At 39.4% G+C, this 16,775-nt stretch overlaps 1 protein-coding gene across 5 annotated transcripts in view; it reads left to right on the top strand.

Moving 5' to 3' along the window:
* The first annotated feature begins 3,558 nt into the window (after positions 1 to 3,558).
* The window catches only part of DNAJB5 (DnaJ heat shock protein family (Hsp40) member B5), a 79,123-nt gene continuing 65,906 nt past the window's right edge, over positions 3,559 to 16,775 (top strand). For 2 of the 5 annotated variants that reach the window (XM_044077452.1, XM_044077444.1), the window contains exon 1: positions 4,321 to 4,401. The gene's annotated coding sequence lies outside the window, so the exon portion shown is untranslated. The other 3 variants (XM_044077467.1, XM_044077460.1, XM_044077435.1) reach the window with 3 other exon arrangements.

Genomic DNA, 16,775 nt, shown 5'->3' with positions numbered 1-16,775 from the left:
AGGTTTCTTTTGAAGAGTGTTAGTGAGGAGCTCTGCCTAATGTAGTTTGGAATCTTGTTCCAAAGCATGGGAAGTCTCTGGGACAGGAATCTATCCCTCCAGCACGTCCTATTTATTGTTGTGGTGAGGTTTAGATCCCTAGAGTGTGTGGCTCGAGGGGATAATGGTTTCTTTAGGTGGAGCACATCCATCAATTCTGGGTTGGACATGGCCTTGTATGTCAGGCAGAGATCACCTCTGTGTAGGCGGTATGCAACTGAGTACACCTGGAGTTTCTTCAGTCGAGCTGCATAGGGCATCTGTTTGAGGCCAGTGATCCTCTTGGTGAGGTACTTCTGTTCTCTTTCTAGCTGTTGCAGGTGTCTTGTAAGGTACATCCCAAATGGGGCGTTGTACTCTATGATGGGTCTGATGAGTGATGAGTAGAGGGGACAATGACCTCTTTTGAACTGGATGCAAATCCTTTTGAGATTAGGTGGGCCATGTAGAAGGATTTTCTAACCACTTTGGCAATGTGATTATCAAATGCAAGATTACTATCTACTTGGGTCCCCAGATCCCTTATTACATCTTCCGTATTTAGGTGACTACCACCTATGTGGTAGTTTGTGGGTACTTTGTTTTTTCCAAAGGATATGATTATGCACTTTTTGGCATTTAGCTTGAGGCCATGATTTTGACACCAGGTATCCGTCTCAGTGAGACCCTTTTGGAGGATGTCTGTGTCAGCCAGAGAGTCAATTACAGCTCCTAGTTTGCAGTCGTCTGCAAACTTGGTCAACCATAGTCCTCCTGTGCTTGCCTGTACCTCTGAGAAGTATATGCCGAACAGGAGGGGTCCTAGGACTGAGCCCTGGGGAACGCCACTTGTAACCGGTTTAGAGTTGGACCTAGCTCCGGCAACTCTCACCATGTGGGTTCTGTCCGTGAGCCAGTTGGTAACCCATCTTGTGACGTAGGGGTTTATCTTTAGGCTGGTGAGCTTGTCTACAATACCAGAATGGGGAATGGTGTTGAAGGCCTGGGGAATGGTGTTGAAGGTCTTAATGAGGTCTAGGTAGGCTGTGTGTACCACCTTTCCCTAGTTTATAGCCTTGGCAACTGTCTCAAAGAAGTCCACCAGGTTTAGGAGGCATGATCTGCCCTTAACAAAGCTGAACTGGGCAGGGTCCAGTGTTTGGAGGTACCCAATGTCTCTGTTAATGAGTTCCATGATGATTCACTCCATAGCCTTGCAGACCAAGCTAGTCAGTTCCCCATGTGGATCCATCTTTGTGCAGCAGAATAACCATTGCCGTGCGCCACTCTATGGGTACGTAGCTTGTGGAGAGGCTGAGTTTGAACAGTGTGTTTAGGTTTGGGGTTAGTTCATCTCTGAGCTCGTGTAGGACGCAGCCTGGGACACAGTCCAGTACCATTGATGCTGTGTTTTTTGGCTTTGGAGAGGGCTGTTTTAACCAGAGTGTCTGTGATTTCAGGGACTCTACATTCTTCTGGTATGGTTATGGGCCCTTTTCGAGGTGAGAGGGGGGTGAAGTTTGCGCTGAACCTGTCTGCCAGGATGTTGGCTATATTGGTCGGTTCAGTGTATTTTGTGCCATTCTGCACTAACTCAGAGCAGATATGAGCATTGCCACTTAGATTCTTGACATAGCTAAAGAATGCCTTGTGATTATCTTTGGAGTCCTTGGCAATTTTTCTTTCAAAGCTCGCCTTGGTTGATTTTATGAGGGATCGTAGTTTCTTGCTGATACTGATCAGGGATGTCTTCCCTTCTTGGGATTTTACTCTTTTCTGTACTAGTTTCCTCCTCCTATTGTATAGCTTGTTTATGGCAGGAGTCCGCCATAGGTTCATAGGTTAGTACAAAGCTAACTGCCCTTGTGAGCCATTTTAAGCCTAGCCAATTATCCCTTGTGAGACTCAAACCCTGCACCTTGTGTTTGTAAGGCAAACACCTTAACCATTAGTCCACCCTCCCAACCCTCCAGACTGGTTTCCTTTCTTGGAGGAGTGAATCTTGGTTTTGCTTGGGATGGCACAATCCATGCATTCTTGTAGCTGCCTGTAGAATGCATTAGCAAAGGATTGTGCAACTTGGACAGCGTTATCCTTCAGCATGGGGCTTTGAAACTTTCCACCTCGGTCTTAAGTAACGTGAAGTTTGCTTTTGAAAAGTTTTTCACGGTGGTTTCCTTGTCTGGGGGTGGGGGCGGAATGCGGATATCCAAAGTGATTTGTTTATGGTCAGATCTAACCAGTGAGGGGTTGACCTCCGCTGTGGAACACCGGTCACCCATGTTGGTGATGACCAGGTCCAATATGTTGTCACATTCTGGTGGGAGTGTTGACCAGGGCATTTGAGTTTATAAATTCTAGGACATTTTGGGCAAGGGAGTTGGTGCTTGAGTAGTTCTCCCAGTTACTGTTTGGGTAATTGAAATCACCCAATATTAGGGTGTTTGGTAGGACCATTATGTTTCCCAGTGTTTCCAGAAACACAGAATGGGGGTCCTGTCCTGTATTATGTATTAGGTGTACTCACTCAGACGTTATAGGTATCGTACTACATGTACTTGTTGATGTTTTAACTGTGGAGCTTTCCTCCCCGGGTCCCAAATGGACCAACCCTGTCAACAAATGTCAAGTAAATAAAATAAATAAAAAATAGATAAAGATTAAATTAGCTTCATTCAACAACAAAAAATAAATAAATAACAGTGAATAACCATGATGTGAGGTCCCTTGCTGAAATTCTAAGAATGTGTTCCACACCAAAAGGTAGTGTGGGCACTTTTTCACCTAAAGTTGAAATCACTGTACCTTTAAATAGCCAAGCCTGAATATCTTACTTTTTTAAAATATTCTCTGGAGTATCGCGGAACAGTTTACCCATTTCTCTGCACCGTTACTCGGTGCGTGGGCTTACTTATAAACAAACATTGACAACTTGTTCACTGTAATTTTTCCATTGTTATACATATCTCTCAGCTATCCAGATTTCCACAGAATATGCATACTTTTGCCTCATATTTTTGGTCTGCTCCTCTTAAAATGTGTGTTTTTTTTTTTTCTGGCAGACTACAGAGGATTGAAGTAACTAAATAATATCCGTTTGAGTTTCGGACTTCATCTATCCACAACCCCTTTTCCCATTTTTGCACGTTGGGTTGGGGTGTTACTTCAACAGCGACAATCTAGCACCATTTTTACACTGCCGAGTGACTAACACCGCCGCCGGAGTTCTTCCACACACTTGCAAGCGCTTTCACAACTAGGGGCCAGTTAGTGTCCAATCCACCTACTCCCTGTTTGGAGTGCGGAATATAGCAGTTTCGGTACATGATGCAAGCTAACACAAAACCAAACCTGCACTCTAACAACATTCTAAGTTTATGCGAGCACTATTTAAAAATTACCCCTATTTTCTAGTTATACCCCCCACCCCCAAGGCTTTGTTTAGATTTCTTTTAAGAAGTTGAGTTGTGGCTGCACATCCTATCGTCAAGGAAACCACGCCCCAAACCTGAGAATACCGCCGATAAGGCGCCGCGCTAGGACTATCAAAGTGTCCAAAGAAGACGGTTCGTAGACAGCTAGTACAGCAACCAGTTTTATAACCCGCCATACTGACTTCCATTTGGGAGGCAGTGTATGCAGAAAGGAATCACCCAGGTATGATGCTACAGCAGCAGCCTTTCCAGAATCTTACCCACCCCCAATAAAAACTGTTTTCATTTAAAGATGTGAATAAATATAACTGTATAATAAAAGAAAATTCTAGTTAAAATAACTGTGTTCACAAGAAATGAATGTTCATCCGTTGAAAATGCATAAAAAGTCACTCTAGTTCATAGGCTAATACGCTTGCTTCTTTCGTGACGAGTGACCTCAGATAACCGCCTACTGCTTTCAAACATCAAACTAGGTCAGTCTCTTACAAGCGTACTCGCCAGCTGATTCAAAAAAAAATCACACCAGTCTTATCGTCATACAGCATTACGTTAGTGTCTTCCAATTGAAAGCAAGTAGTCCATAGAGGAGGAACAATGTGGGTGGTATGTGCCCGCAAGCTATTTTCAAATCATAGCGTCAGTAGAGATTACTGACATAGCTTTCGGCCAATAGATGTACTAAAAATTGTACCGGTCTGCGTTGGTGACAGAGCGAGACAGCCGTTGCTATGCGGGGGCGGGTGAAAGTTGGGTTTTCTCTGCTCCCACTACTGGAGGTGATGCTACTGCAAGAGTCTTAGAAGAGTTACTTTCTGTCAGTAGCAGGTCTGTCGACTGAGTGTGCTGTCAAAGCCGGTATGTGAATAATGTGATTCTCTTCTCACTGAGAGGTTAGACTGTTAGAAGTTTGCAATTCCGTATTCACAGTAAAGACTCCAGCGAAGTAGTAAGTGTATTGAAGGATCTGGTTTTATTTGTAGTAATAGAAAATTATGTTCAGATTGGTTACTAATGAGGTTTTCCGTCCAAAAGTTGTTTAAATATTCTCAGTTTTAGCCACCTTAATGCAAAACTTTTATCCTCCCTTAGCAATGTTTACTTGTAAGGATCAAGAGATTTCCTTTATATTGTGTGTAATTCAGATATGTTTGTTGGGAAGCTAGTTAATGTACTAGGGTCTGTGAAGTTACTGTTTTGTCTTACCTTAATGTGACCTGTACAGCAGTTATATTGGAGACATTAAATGTCAGTTTGCAGTTTGGTGGACTGTATTTGGGAACTTTGAGGTATTTATTGCTTTGTAAGGGACTTTACGTATGTTTCCGAAATGGTAAAGTGTGACAGTAATTGACTGATAAATTGGATGTTGAGTCTTTCACAAAGAGGCAACCTCTGTTTGATGGTGGAATAACATGGTCTGTGGAAATATGTAAAACTAGTTTTGAGAATTAATGCAGAATATAATCTTTTGAAAAAGTAGCAAGTATGATCAGAGAGAATTCTAAAAAGCCTCTGAAGTAGTGAAGGGTGAGGGTGTTGACAGGATTACAGACTGTGATTTTTTTTTTAATATTTTGGGATAGGATTGTCTAATGCATGCACTTTTGATATTGGTTATTGTTGGAAACTTTAAATATTTTGGGATAGGGATGTCTAATTCATGCACTTTTGATATTGGTTATTGTTGGAAACTTTAAATATTGGTTACTGTTGGAAACTATCTCTAGCTAAGTGTAGTTTCATGCTTTTTCGCTGCTTTCCATATGTTGGAAGAGGTGGCATCTTTGGAAACTGATGTGGTTGTTTTAGTGGCTTTGGATATTGCTTTTATGAGATTGTTTCAAATTTATTTTGACCTTGATTTATTTTCTCCTCTGTGCATTTAAATGGCTATATACCTTTAACTTTGTCACTTACTAGGACACTTAGATTAGCATTATTTACATTGTGTATATGTTAAGATCGTAACATGCGAATAATGTTAAACATTTTCTTAAAATAAGTTGTGTACTGTTCGTTGTTACTTTGATTTAACCAAATCATTTGATAAGCTTGTTCTGAAAATCTTATCTACTTTGCTAATTAGAATGCTTTGACTGCTACAAATGAAGAATATTAACAGCGTGGGATTTAAATATTTGAGGGTGTGGAAGTAGACATAGCTGTTTTCAGCAGTAGGGTCGAGCTGAACTAAGGGCATGATTTCAGATGTCTCTACATGTCTGTGCTTCAGAAGAGGTGTATAAGAAAGGTTGTTTCAAACATCAGACATTTGTGAAATAATCTTCAGGGGATTTAGACTGGCAGTGTTTTTTTTTTTTTTTTTTTAATTAAAATGAAAGTTATACTGCCACACACCAAGACTGTGCAAGTTAAAATAGGCTGTAGGGGCATTTGATCGGTCATTCTGCTGAGTAAAGATAGAAGTCCAGTATGCAAACAGCAGCTCTCACCTCTGACAACTGTACATAGTAATTGAAGGGTTGGATTATGCAAATTATTATTTAGCCTTATAAAGATATGACAACTATTGAGTTTATTTTGGCTAAAAATAGTTCATAAATTCTTAACGGAATAGTTCTATTGCTCCAGCTAAAGAAAATAAGTAAGGTTGTTACTGTAATATGTATGCAGTTGTTGATTTGGCACCATTTTATATTAAATGGCTAGATTTAAATATTAATGTTAATCCATCATTAAAAGTGAAGCATTTTAGCATATTATGTTGTGTATTAGTCATAAAGAGAGAGTTATGTTCAGACCTTCGATGGTTATTCCTCTTGTTTCTATGAATAACCTCTAGATCATGAATGCAGTTATCTTGGGACATTTTTGATGTATATGATGTGCTATAAACTGACATTGTTTCATATTTTTGCTCATCAGGGTATCTTTTGGAGGTTGGTTTTGGCTGAAACCCTTGAAGGTGGGACTAATAAAACTTGCCATCCTTCTGTTCCTCCTTTTAAACATCCATGCACATTATTCTCTGAAAGACACATCACTTTCTCACAACAGTGTATACATTTGCTACTAAAAATAATACAAATTATTCAATGCCTCGATGTATATTTTCATGGTGCAGTTTGCAATAAGTAAAAAATAAATAAAATCAGTCGTTTAAGTGTATAATTTCAGTGGAATTATGGAAAGCCAAGACTTTGCTTCTTCAAGAACAAAGGACCCTTACACAGACACAGATGCAGGTCTGCTTACACTCACTCTGTGACATAATGTTTACTTCTGCTGTATTTTAAGAGTTGCTGTGTGTGAATTTTCAACCCATTCTTATTGCTTAGAAAGTTACTACAATTTCATTTCTGTACCCTTTGCGCACATTCACTTGTCAGAAACTTGGTGTGTGCCAGTTAGTCATCCTGTTCTGTGCCCACACTGCTTTTACTTCAGATCCTCTGGTGAATCAGAGGTCGTGGTGTGCAGTACAGAGTAAGTGTATGCAAAAGACAGCATTGTCTTCTGCTTTTATATCTCTTTAGAGAATGTATTTTTAGTAAAACTGTGACCAAGCAGAATAATAGATTTCATTCTGTTTGTCTGTTCCTATGGTCATTGTTTCAAGGTAAACAGTCCTATCTGTAGAGCTGTATACTTACTTTCAAGCATTGCTTGTTTGTGCTTTTTTCTCAACAAGGTTAGTCCCACTAGGCCATTGGCCAGTTTTTACAGGAGACAAGAGATTATATTTATATGGACATGAGAAGTAATTTAAAAGGGCACATCATAAGTTTTCCTTTAGGAAATTATCGAATGTGGATGTGGACCTGAGATCCTTGTCTCGGGCGTTTTATTCAGCTGAAATTGTGATGTTTTTTTTTTTTTTTTTTTTTTTTTGCCTGTGTGCTTTTTCAGAAAAAAGTTCCCTTACTTTAAGTGCCATGGTATCTTTGTCATTCATTTCAGTTCCCACCAACTGCAACAGCTAGGATCTATGTTTAATGTCTCAACTTAATGGAACCCGTTTAGCTGTTCAGCATCCCTTATGCTGAACTGCATTGACAGTATTGTAACACAAATGCCAGCGCATAGTTTGGGGATTGAAGCCACTGCCGTCTGTTCATCCTGGTATTATAGGCAAGTGTGCTGCCTGCCGAGCCACTGAAGATATCTACAATTCACTATACGGCATCTTTTTAGCATCAGTCTTTTCTTCAAAAGCATGGGAGCCAGTTTTCAGTTTGTCAAGCTTGAGTAATAAGCAACTGTAGTGTAGCTTCACACTTTTACCAGTAGAGGGAGAGTTTAACTACAGAAGACCAGACCAAGTTCATTTATTTTCTCTTTGTGCTTATTAATGACAGGTCAGGTGGAGTCCACAGAAACTGTTTTTGTCATTATTGTGTTAGATGATTTTGCATAATAATTTGTACTTTAGCTTTTTGGGCAAATTTGTGAGACTGTATTTTTCTATTCAAATTTTATATACTTGCTTATTACTCAGCCTTCTTGTTAACAAGTTCCTTATATTGAATAATTTTTGCCTTTGTTTGTTTCTTGTATATATATCAGATGTGGATTGGGTTAGTAAAATCATCTTTGTATTAAAAGTACAGAGTTTCAAATACTAATTCTTATTTTGCTTGCCAAAGTGCAGACTCATGTAGCCAATTGTATGGTGCTGAGGACAAAGCACTGGTTGTCACACCTGTGACCAGGTTTGAGTCTGGCCTGAGTATTCTGGAAAGGTGAGAGTCTGTGGTTTTATTCTGGATCATGCTTTTCAGGGGAGGTAATGATTAGTCACATAAACACTCTGTGTCTTGAAAAGATGGCACAATACTGGAATGCCTGATGCCACCTCTGTTTCATGTAGGAAGTTAGACTGGGACTCCTCTACCAGTAGACTCCAGCCTCTGGCAGTAGTCATTAGTTAGGCTGACTAAGAAAGGAGATGCAGCAGGATATTGACAGTCAAACTTTGTGTTTATATGTTTGTACTTCATTATTTAAAACATTTTACATTTGACAAATACTACATCCCGCACACACAGCAGATTTTTAACATTGTTGTACCCGTAACCGCCCAGCATTTGGAGCACGCCTTTTTATTCGAGTATTGTTTTGGCAAATGGCTGTCATTACGTTGCGCAAACCATCAACCAAGGAATATTGGGTTTACTGAAAATTCTACAAGTGTGACCCAATCTGTCTCTCCTTTTTTATTTATTTATTTTTTTTGTTAAGAATTTCAAGATTTTGCTATACTGCTCCCAAGTACTCTATTGTCTCCATTATTTTCTCTTGTAGTTATGTTAAGAGAGTCTTCTATGTATGCTTTCTGTACTTTTTCAGTTTCCATGAGTGATTTCTTATGTCTTTCATACTGTTATGTAGTTTTTGCTTTGCTTTTCTTTCACTTAAAAGTGCTGTTCTAATGTACCATGACCATACATTTTATCATCTGAGTCATACCATTGTTATCCCTTTGCTTTTCTTTCACTTAAAATGTTATTCTCATATACTTTGAGTATACATTTTATCATATGTTTCATTTTTGTATGAGTGAAGTGCACGCTTTTTATGGTTTAAAAGTAGATTTACATATTTTAGACAAGTTTCAATAGCAGTGAAAGAATTTGGGGTGATATCCTGAAGTGTCAGTAGGGATAGGGCTGCACATACAAAGACTGAGTCATCAGCATATTTAACTATGCTAGTGAGGTGGGTGGCAGTATATAGTTTGCTTATAAAAAAATGTGAGTAAGAGGGGGGCCTAATATTGACTTGCTGGATACCAGCAGTGACTGGTATGAAAAAGAAAATATTTTGTTTCCATGTGACTGCTTGTTGCCTGTCAGTCAGATTGCTGTGAAACCATGAGAGAGAGGGGCACTTTTCCATTATCGGGGCAACACTGTTAATGCGAGCATTCAGCTGTGATCCAGTCCCTTAACTTGTTTGTCAAGCACATGTCTGTAAAACAATCTTTGATGTAATAATTAGTTTGCAAACAATAACAGTTAATTCCAACTGTTACACACATCTGCTTAACAGACGCTTCAACGTACTGCATTACAGCTGAACCACCACATGAAACTGCTGCCCCGATAAGTTACACAGGCAGAGAGTTACAAAATAAGGTGATTCATCATGTTTATATAACAGTTCTGTCTTTCTATCTGAAAAGTAATATTATGGCGATATATACACCACTTTACTTCCATGAAATTAACTATCTCCCAGTGGTGAAACTTTGCAAAGCCGTACTCGTATTCAATATATTTCATCCAGCAGATCGCAGTTCTCCTTCAGCCATGTGAAATGATGTTAAAAAAAAACAGGAAATTGCTCTCTATGTTTTTCCCGTGAAGTGGTTCCAACACACACCTTGTTAAGATTAGGCTTGGACTCGAATTAGTAATGTAAAACCCTTGTAAAATCAGAAATTATCTGCATATCCTAACAACGGTCATTTACGTTCTCGGCGATGGGTTGCTAAATCAGTAGCTGACGCTTTGAAAAAGAGAAACGGTTTGTGGTTCCTGACTGTAATCGGATCTTCGTGGCTGCAAGATGGCAACTAGAGATAATTACAGATTTGGATGTGGATTGTTTTCAGTAATACATTTGACAGTCTGCCTGATTTCCCTACAGTGGACAACAACCTTTTATAGTACCCACTTCATGCCTTTTTTTACAAAACTTATCGGTCAAGCACTTTCCAAGCGGTTCCTGAGCTGGGAATCCACTGTAAAAATTTGTGTTTTTCTTTTTGGATGTAAATCTTAACCGGTGTGTGTACATTAATTAAATGTGTGATTTTGACAGCAAAGACTGTAAGCTGTGCATTTCACAGCACACCTCCCAAGATTAGCATCTAAGATAAATGGTTTTACACTGGATTCGGAATTCAGCCGCTTCTTTTACCAGTGTTGCCCCGATAACGGAAAAGTACCAAGAGAGGTTTGTGTAAAGCCGAGAGAAAAAAAGTTCAGTAAGTGTTGATGGGATATGGTATTGTATGTTTTTGATGAATCAAGAGGTGTTGGCATAAAGCGAAGGTCTGTACCTCAGAAATAGAAGGTACAGGGTTTGATTCTGACCTCTGGTATTTGGCTAAGTTTGTAATGGTCTGCAGATTGATAGCCTAGCATCTGTATATGAACCTAAGAACAGGTTGCCATTATTCCTGTGTTTAGTTTATGATACCAATGAGTACTTTAGACAGAGGGGATAGGATGACAATAGGCCTGTAGTTGGAAAAGTCTGTTGATATGCCACCTTTTTGCAGTGGTATTATAATGGATATTTTCCAGATGGATGGGACATATCAATTGATTTACCAGTATGGATACAGGGAAACCCACAGCATCAGCTGATATTTTTAGGTTATCTGTTGGAAGCTGGTCAGCTGCTAAAGAGGTTGATTTTAGTATCCGTAAAAGTTCTCTTATAGTAGAAGTGGAGACTGGGGGGAAGGAAAATGTGACTGGCTAGTAGATGGGGCGGGTGAACTGTTAATACTGTGTATAAAGTGGGGGTTGTATTGAGATTGTGTTCAGCCAGTGGTGTGAGAAAGTGTCATGTTTTTCTTCAGGATGTATTAGTTTGTTTAGTGATGACAAAAAATCTTGTGTCTGTGTGTGTGTCTGTGTGTGTGTCTGTGTGTGTGTCTGTGTGTGTGTCTGTGTGTGTGTGTGTGTGTGTGTGTGTGTGTGTGTGTGTGTGTGTGTATGTGTGTGTGTCTGTGAGTGTTTATATTCCAGGTTGGTATAATAGGTTTTTTATCCATTTTAATGCTGCCTTTAGCACGATTTATGACATGTCAAAAGACATTTTGGGCTCTGCTTTTATGTCAGTCTTTCCAGGTCTTGTCTCACTGGAGCATGATATTTTTAGTTTCTTTAGTTAGCTACATTGCAGGGTTTGATTTTGACACTCTATCCGTATAGGGGCAGCTGGGCTGTTAAGAATATTTATAAAAGTTTCATTACAATGTAAGATGGCAGCATCAAGTGACTTGGATTTTAATATGTCCTAGTTATAGTGGGTCAGAGTATTGATAAAGGTGTCTTTGTTTTAAATTTTATTGTATTACGCATTTGGTTAAAAATTACGTTTTTGGACTGAGTATTGTAGTTTCTGACTGCATAGGTGGGAAGGTGGTTTCTTATTGTGTCTGGCAGACATCCAAGGTAAGGATCCAATTATAAACTTAAGACTCTGTCAGAATTTCTTTTTATTTTAGTGGTGGAGGTGATTAGATGTGTAAGGTTGTACAGGTTAACTGATTCTGAGGGAGTGTCATTGTTGATTAGCAGCTAGATTATTTTGAGGTCAACTAGTATAATAGTTTCTTGTGTGAATATGATGTGATATTCAGTACAGGATACTTTTTTGCTGTTTGAAACGCTGTTACTAGGTGGAATGCAAACACACAGAGACTTTCTGTTGTTTTTGAGGATTGATATGAGGAGTTATTTATTTATTTATTTTATTTTACATTTGTTTACCGGGTTAGTCCAACTGGATACATATCCATTTTCAGTGGAGACCCGGGGAGAAAAGCTCCACATTAAAAACAGGACTTTGCACTTACAGATAAATTGATAATAATGCTATTAGTTAGAGACACAGAAATAAACATATCCATTGCTGACTTTATTAACACTTGAGATTTGTATGGGGAGTAGGGTGATTTCTAACCAGTTTTTGTGGTTAATGGCAACACCACCAGCACATTTATTTTTTCTGTCAAGCCCTAGTATCTAAATCTAGGGTGGCTGACTTCATTGTCTAATATTTTTCTTTAACTAGGTTTCAGTAGTGGCTACTACCTCAGGAGAGTGAGTAGCTAGATCTGTATAAATACCTTAATTTGTTACCTATAATTCCAATCTGCAGTGGTGGTGCTGCGGTAGCATTGTCGCCTCACAGTTAGACGTTGTCCGTTCAATTCTCAGTTAGAGCGTCTTCTGTGTGGTGACATGCGTGAATGGGCATTCCTTCGTTGAAGGTTGTGCGTTAGGCCCGGCAAGCCAGCACGTCAAAATCTACTGCCAATCATTAGCGGACCGGAGTTCCGTTGTGGCGACCCCTAACTGGGAAAAGCCGAAAGAAACAAACAAACTTCCAGTGTGCATGTTTATAATCAGGAGTTTGTATTCCAAGACCAATGTTGAAGTAGATCTAGAAGCATTTATAGTGGAGTTTGCTGATTTGTTGTGTTAGGTTGAATGTCACAGCTGAGTTTCTGAGTGAAATTACTGTGCATGAAAGTGTAAAGACATTTGCATTGTAGTTCAGGTTTTGCTGTAATTTGTGTTTATAAGGACTTTGACTTGTAGCTGAGATCAGAGAAAATGGAATGGTAGAGGTAAGGTGATGTTTTGTGGGAGATCTGAGGTAAGTTGTGTGGAAAGTTTTGTGGGAGATCTGAGGTAAGTTGTGTGGAAAAATGTGGGTTGTTAGGGGTAATATTTATCTGTTTGGGAAAGATATGCTAGCTAGTGAGGTGGGTTTGTGCATTGCGTGCACAAAATACCATACTGGCTAGTAACATTGTCAGTAGAGGTAGTAATATAGTAAAAGTTTGTCTATGTTATGAGAATGGAGATTGATGGAATAAATGAATAGCCCTCTTCAAAAGGAACCTTGATAATTGGATGTCACACCAGGGATCACATCAGTCGCCCTGCTAGACAGGGGTCCAGGGAAGTAAATACTGTGGGAAGAAATAGCCCAGGGAATTGTTATGGCTATGCTTGTATGGCTATGCTTGTATAGGCCCTAGGGCCGATGGCCTAATACCAACCTAGGAACCTAAATGGGAGGAGTGAACATTGTCAAAGATGTGCTTAGAGGTACTGTCAGTGAGAGGGTCAGAATGATTGGATAAAGTGAAGAGCATTATGGGAGGGAGAAGGGAGTTTTGTATGATGCTAAATATTACACTGAAGTTGGGAATAGGTGTGTAGCAAGAAAAGTGATTCTGTGATAATAGTAAAGTAGGTTGGTGATGTATAGGAATTGGGTGTAATGAGTGATTGGTAGAAATGAGTATAATGCTGGATGAAGGTGGGGTGGATGGGCAGGACAGGCAGTGAAGCCTAGCGTAGTAGAGCTTACCCGACCTGGAAAGTTCTTTACTTTCTAAAGTAATCCGTTTATAGCTGTTACTGAACCATTAGCACGGATACATGAAGTCAGACATGTTTTATTTTGGTTAATGAAAGCAAAGACCAAGAAGTTAGGGAGAGGACATGATTGCTTTAGGCAGTGTAATCTAATAGTTACATGAATGGGCAATAACCAGTTTGGTTAGTGGTCCTTAAGAGTGTAAGGTCTAGGGATGTCACATCCACGGTCCAGAACAGTGCAGGTGATACCTGCCACTTTGCATTAATGTACAGCTAAGCTTTTCATATTGAACTTGCTTACATTGCACAATAGCAAGTAATCCCAGTAGAATGCTGCTCACAGGTACAGCTTTTGCATAAGGACAGTTCTTGGTGGAATGACATGAAGCAAAGCTTCTGCTGTTTAAGTAACCGGGGACAAAATTGGATGTCCAAGGGCTTGGAAAAGAAAGAAAGAGAAATTACTACCTCCATATAATATTCAGTACTGTAGTCAAGTTAAAACATAGAAAACTAGTTTATTCCTAGAGATGGAGGAAGTAGTACAGTGAGACAGTGTAAGAGAAGCCAGGCTATTCTAAGAGTAGAAGGAAGTTAGTGTATGGAGGTATGGACAAAATTGGCATAAAGGAAGGTGTTCTGATGGAGACATGCAGTTCAGACCCTAGCACTATACTGCTGTATTATACACAGTTTGGTAGCTGGATGCCCATCTCTCAGAAGCCTCCAAGGCATTCAGTATTACTTGCTTGGGACTTTTTGTTGCATCAAACCCAAAATACTTTTGGGAAGGTCCTCTTAGTAGCAGTTCCATCAGCAAGAAAAACATGAGAAACTAGGAATTTGTATGCACTTTTTTCATTTTGAATGAGATGTTAAACTAAGTCCCCATCTGCCTGAGTCACTAGTAGCTTAGGAGGATATACAGGATCCAATGGCACTTATCAATTCCCCATGTGTCCTAGTGAAATTTTCCCTAGTCAGTGTGAACACCACCGTAGGTCTCCTCTAAAAAGAAGCCTCTGACCAGGTAGACTAACTCTGTCAACAAGTAAGTGAATAAATAAATGTAAACGTAAAGCTTCTCTAATCCCTACTGTAGCTGTTTACTTTAATTGTGTTCCTCCTGAGTCTTCTGTTCAGAAAATTGAAATGCAGAGAGCAGTAGATACACAAAGGTCAGAACTCCTCTGTAGGTTTCTTTAGGTACCACTCAGGAGCTGGCAGTGGTGAATGAGAACTTTGAGCTTGACAAAACTAGACAGGCGGTCTTCCAATAGCTGTTGTGCAAACTAATTATTGTCCTTCACAAGTATCCAGTCATTGCCTTCTGGTCCTTGTACTTCCCCCACTGCTTGTACATGGGAGTCCAGAGGCTGAAGTAGTTGAGCAGATTGCTTATTACAAATATGGTGGTGAGAATAGTGCATGAAGATGGAGATTTATGAATATAAAAGGTTTCTCCCACCATGGCTGGGAGTCTGTACATACCAGGAAAAAAAATACTTTCTGTCTCTCCCAGTAACTGTTCCTCTTGTTATAGTGCAGATTTTCCTGAAAACAAATGATAAAAGCACATGAACAAGTCCTGGTTTGTTCATATAGTTAGCAGATTTTTTGATACTTGGATGCCTGTGTCTTAAGTCTCTCAGACATTCAGTAATACTTGTTTGGGACTTAGACCCTACCTCCTCCTCTAGAACCTGTCAGTGTATCCGACCCCCAAATACTTTTACTGGAAAGGTCTTGTTAGCAGCAGTTACTCCAGCAAGAAAAATCACTTGAGCTGCATAATACACTAATATGTGAAGAGGCAAACATAGTTTTCCATAAAAACAAGGTGACCTTCAGGATATGTACCACTTTTACTGTTTATGTAGTTTCTGAGGTTTCTCTGAACCAATCGTTTCACGTGTTTGTCTTTCCTAAGCAAGACAATAAAGGTGCAAGTTATGGATGCACACAGGTCACTGAGAGCTAGTTCCGTTAAACAAAATGAGCAGTTTGTTTTGTTTGTCTTTATGAAAGAAAGCTAGGGTTATTCATCAATAAATGGACCTTCATCTAAGTAATGAGTTAATTGCATTACCCCCTTTTAAGACAAATGCAACATTTTGACTCTGGAAGTTTAAGTGGTCTTCACCATATCAGTAGCTACTGCTGCAGCCTTTTTTAAAAAAATGCTTCAGCCCAAACCATATATGTAGCTGTTATATATTCACTACAAATAGGATATCCATTCTTGAGTAGCAATATGTACTTCAGCTGTCCTAAAAACATGTTTTAGGCCATGAACCCTTAAGTGAAAGCTGAGGGCACACAATTTGGTACTTTCCTAACCATTTAAGGATTCGTACATCAGTGGTTCTTTACATCAAACACGATACAGTTGTGCAAGTACACTTCCTGTAATAGTACATGTTGAAATAATCGAGCAGTCCATTAGAATGTGCTCCCTCTTGCTCTTCATGTTCTGAGTTTGATGTCTGCTTGTGTAGTTATTCTGTACCAGTTGATTCCTCCATATTTCTTTTTAGGAGGCATTTTTTGTTTATAACAAACCAAAAGATTCAGAAATACGCCCACTGCTTGTTGTAAGAGCTGCAGAATATGTGGGATTTTTACACAGTGAGGGGGATTTAGAGATGCATTAGTCACAAGAAGGAAAGACCGCCTTGGCTAATTTGCATGTCTCTAAATTGCCTTTAACTACCAGGAGTTTAGATGAGTACTTTCCTACAGTAGTAACACTGTTGGCCCATACACTTGTTAGCCCAGGCACTGCTTCTCATTCACCCCCACACACACACACACACTCCCAATTCACTCATTAAAACACACACACATACCCCTTGCCTGTCTGTAAGTGGACAGAATTTCCTCAGTGTATCCATTTACATGATCGCTACCTTTGTAAATAACAGATGAATACAGTCTATCATTTAATGCCAGACATCTGAGTTTCAGAAACTTTGTATCTGTCAATAAATACATGTAAATACAAAAACTGTTATCCTGGTGAGTTTAGTGACTTTCTAAGTTTGTAAGAGGAATAATTTAATCCATATGTGTTTTTTTGTACTACCAGTTATTATAGCAATAACCTAGGCCTGGGTGTGGGTAATGCTGGATTTACTTTTGCTTTTACTCCATTGCTTTTTTTTAAAGCTGTCTCACTATGTTAAACCCATTTAACATAGCGAGACAGTTTTGAAAAAAGCAA

The sequence above is a fragment of the Protopterus annectens genome, chromosome 1.part1 (assembly GCF_019279795.1).
Source record: "Protopterus annectens isolate FY-2018-M chromosome 1.part1, PAN1.0, whole genome shotgun sequence".
Lineage (NCBI taxonomy): Eukaryota > Metazoa > Chordata > Ceratodontiformes > Protopteridae > Protopterus > Protopterus annectens.
This window is presented reverse-complemented; position numbering and strand designations above follow the sequence as displayed.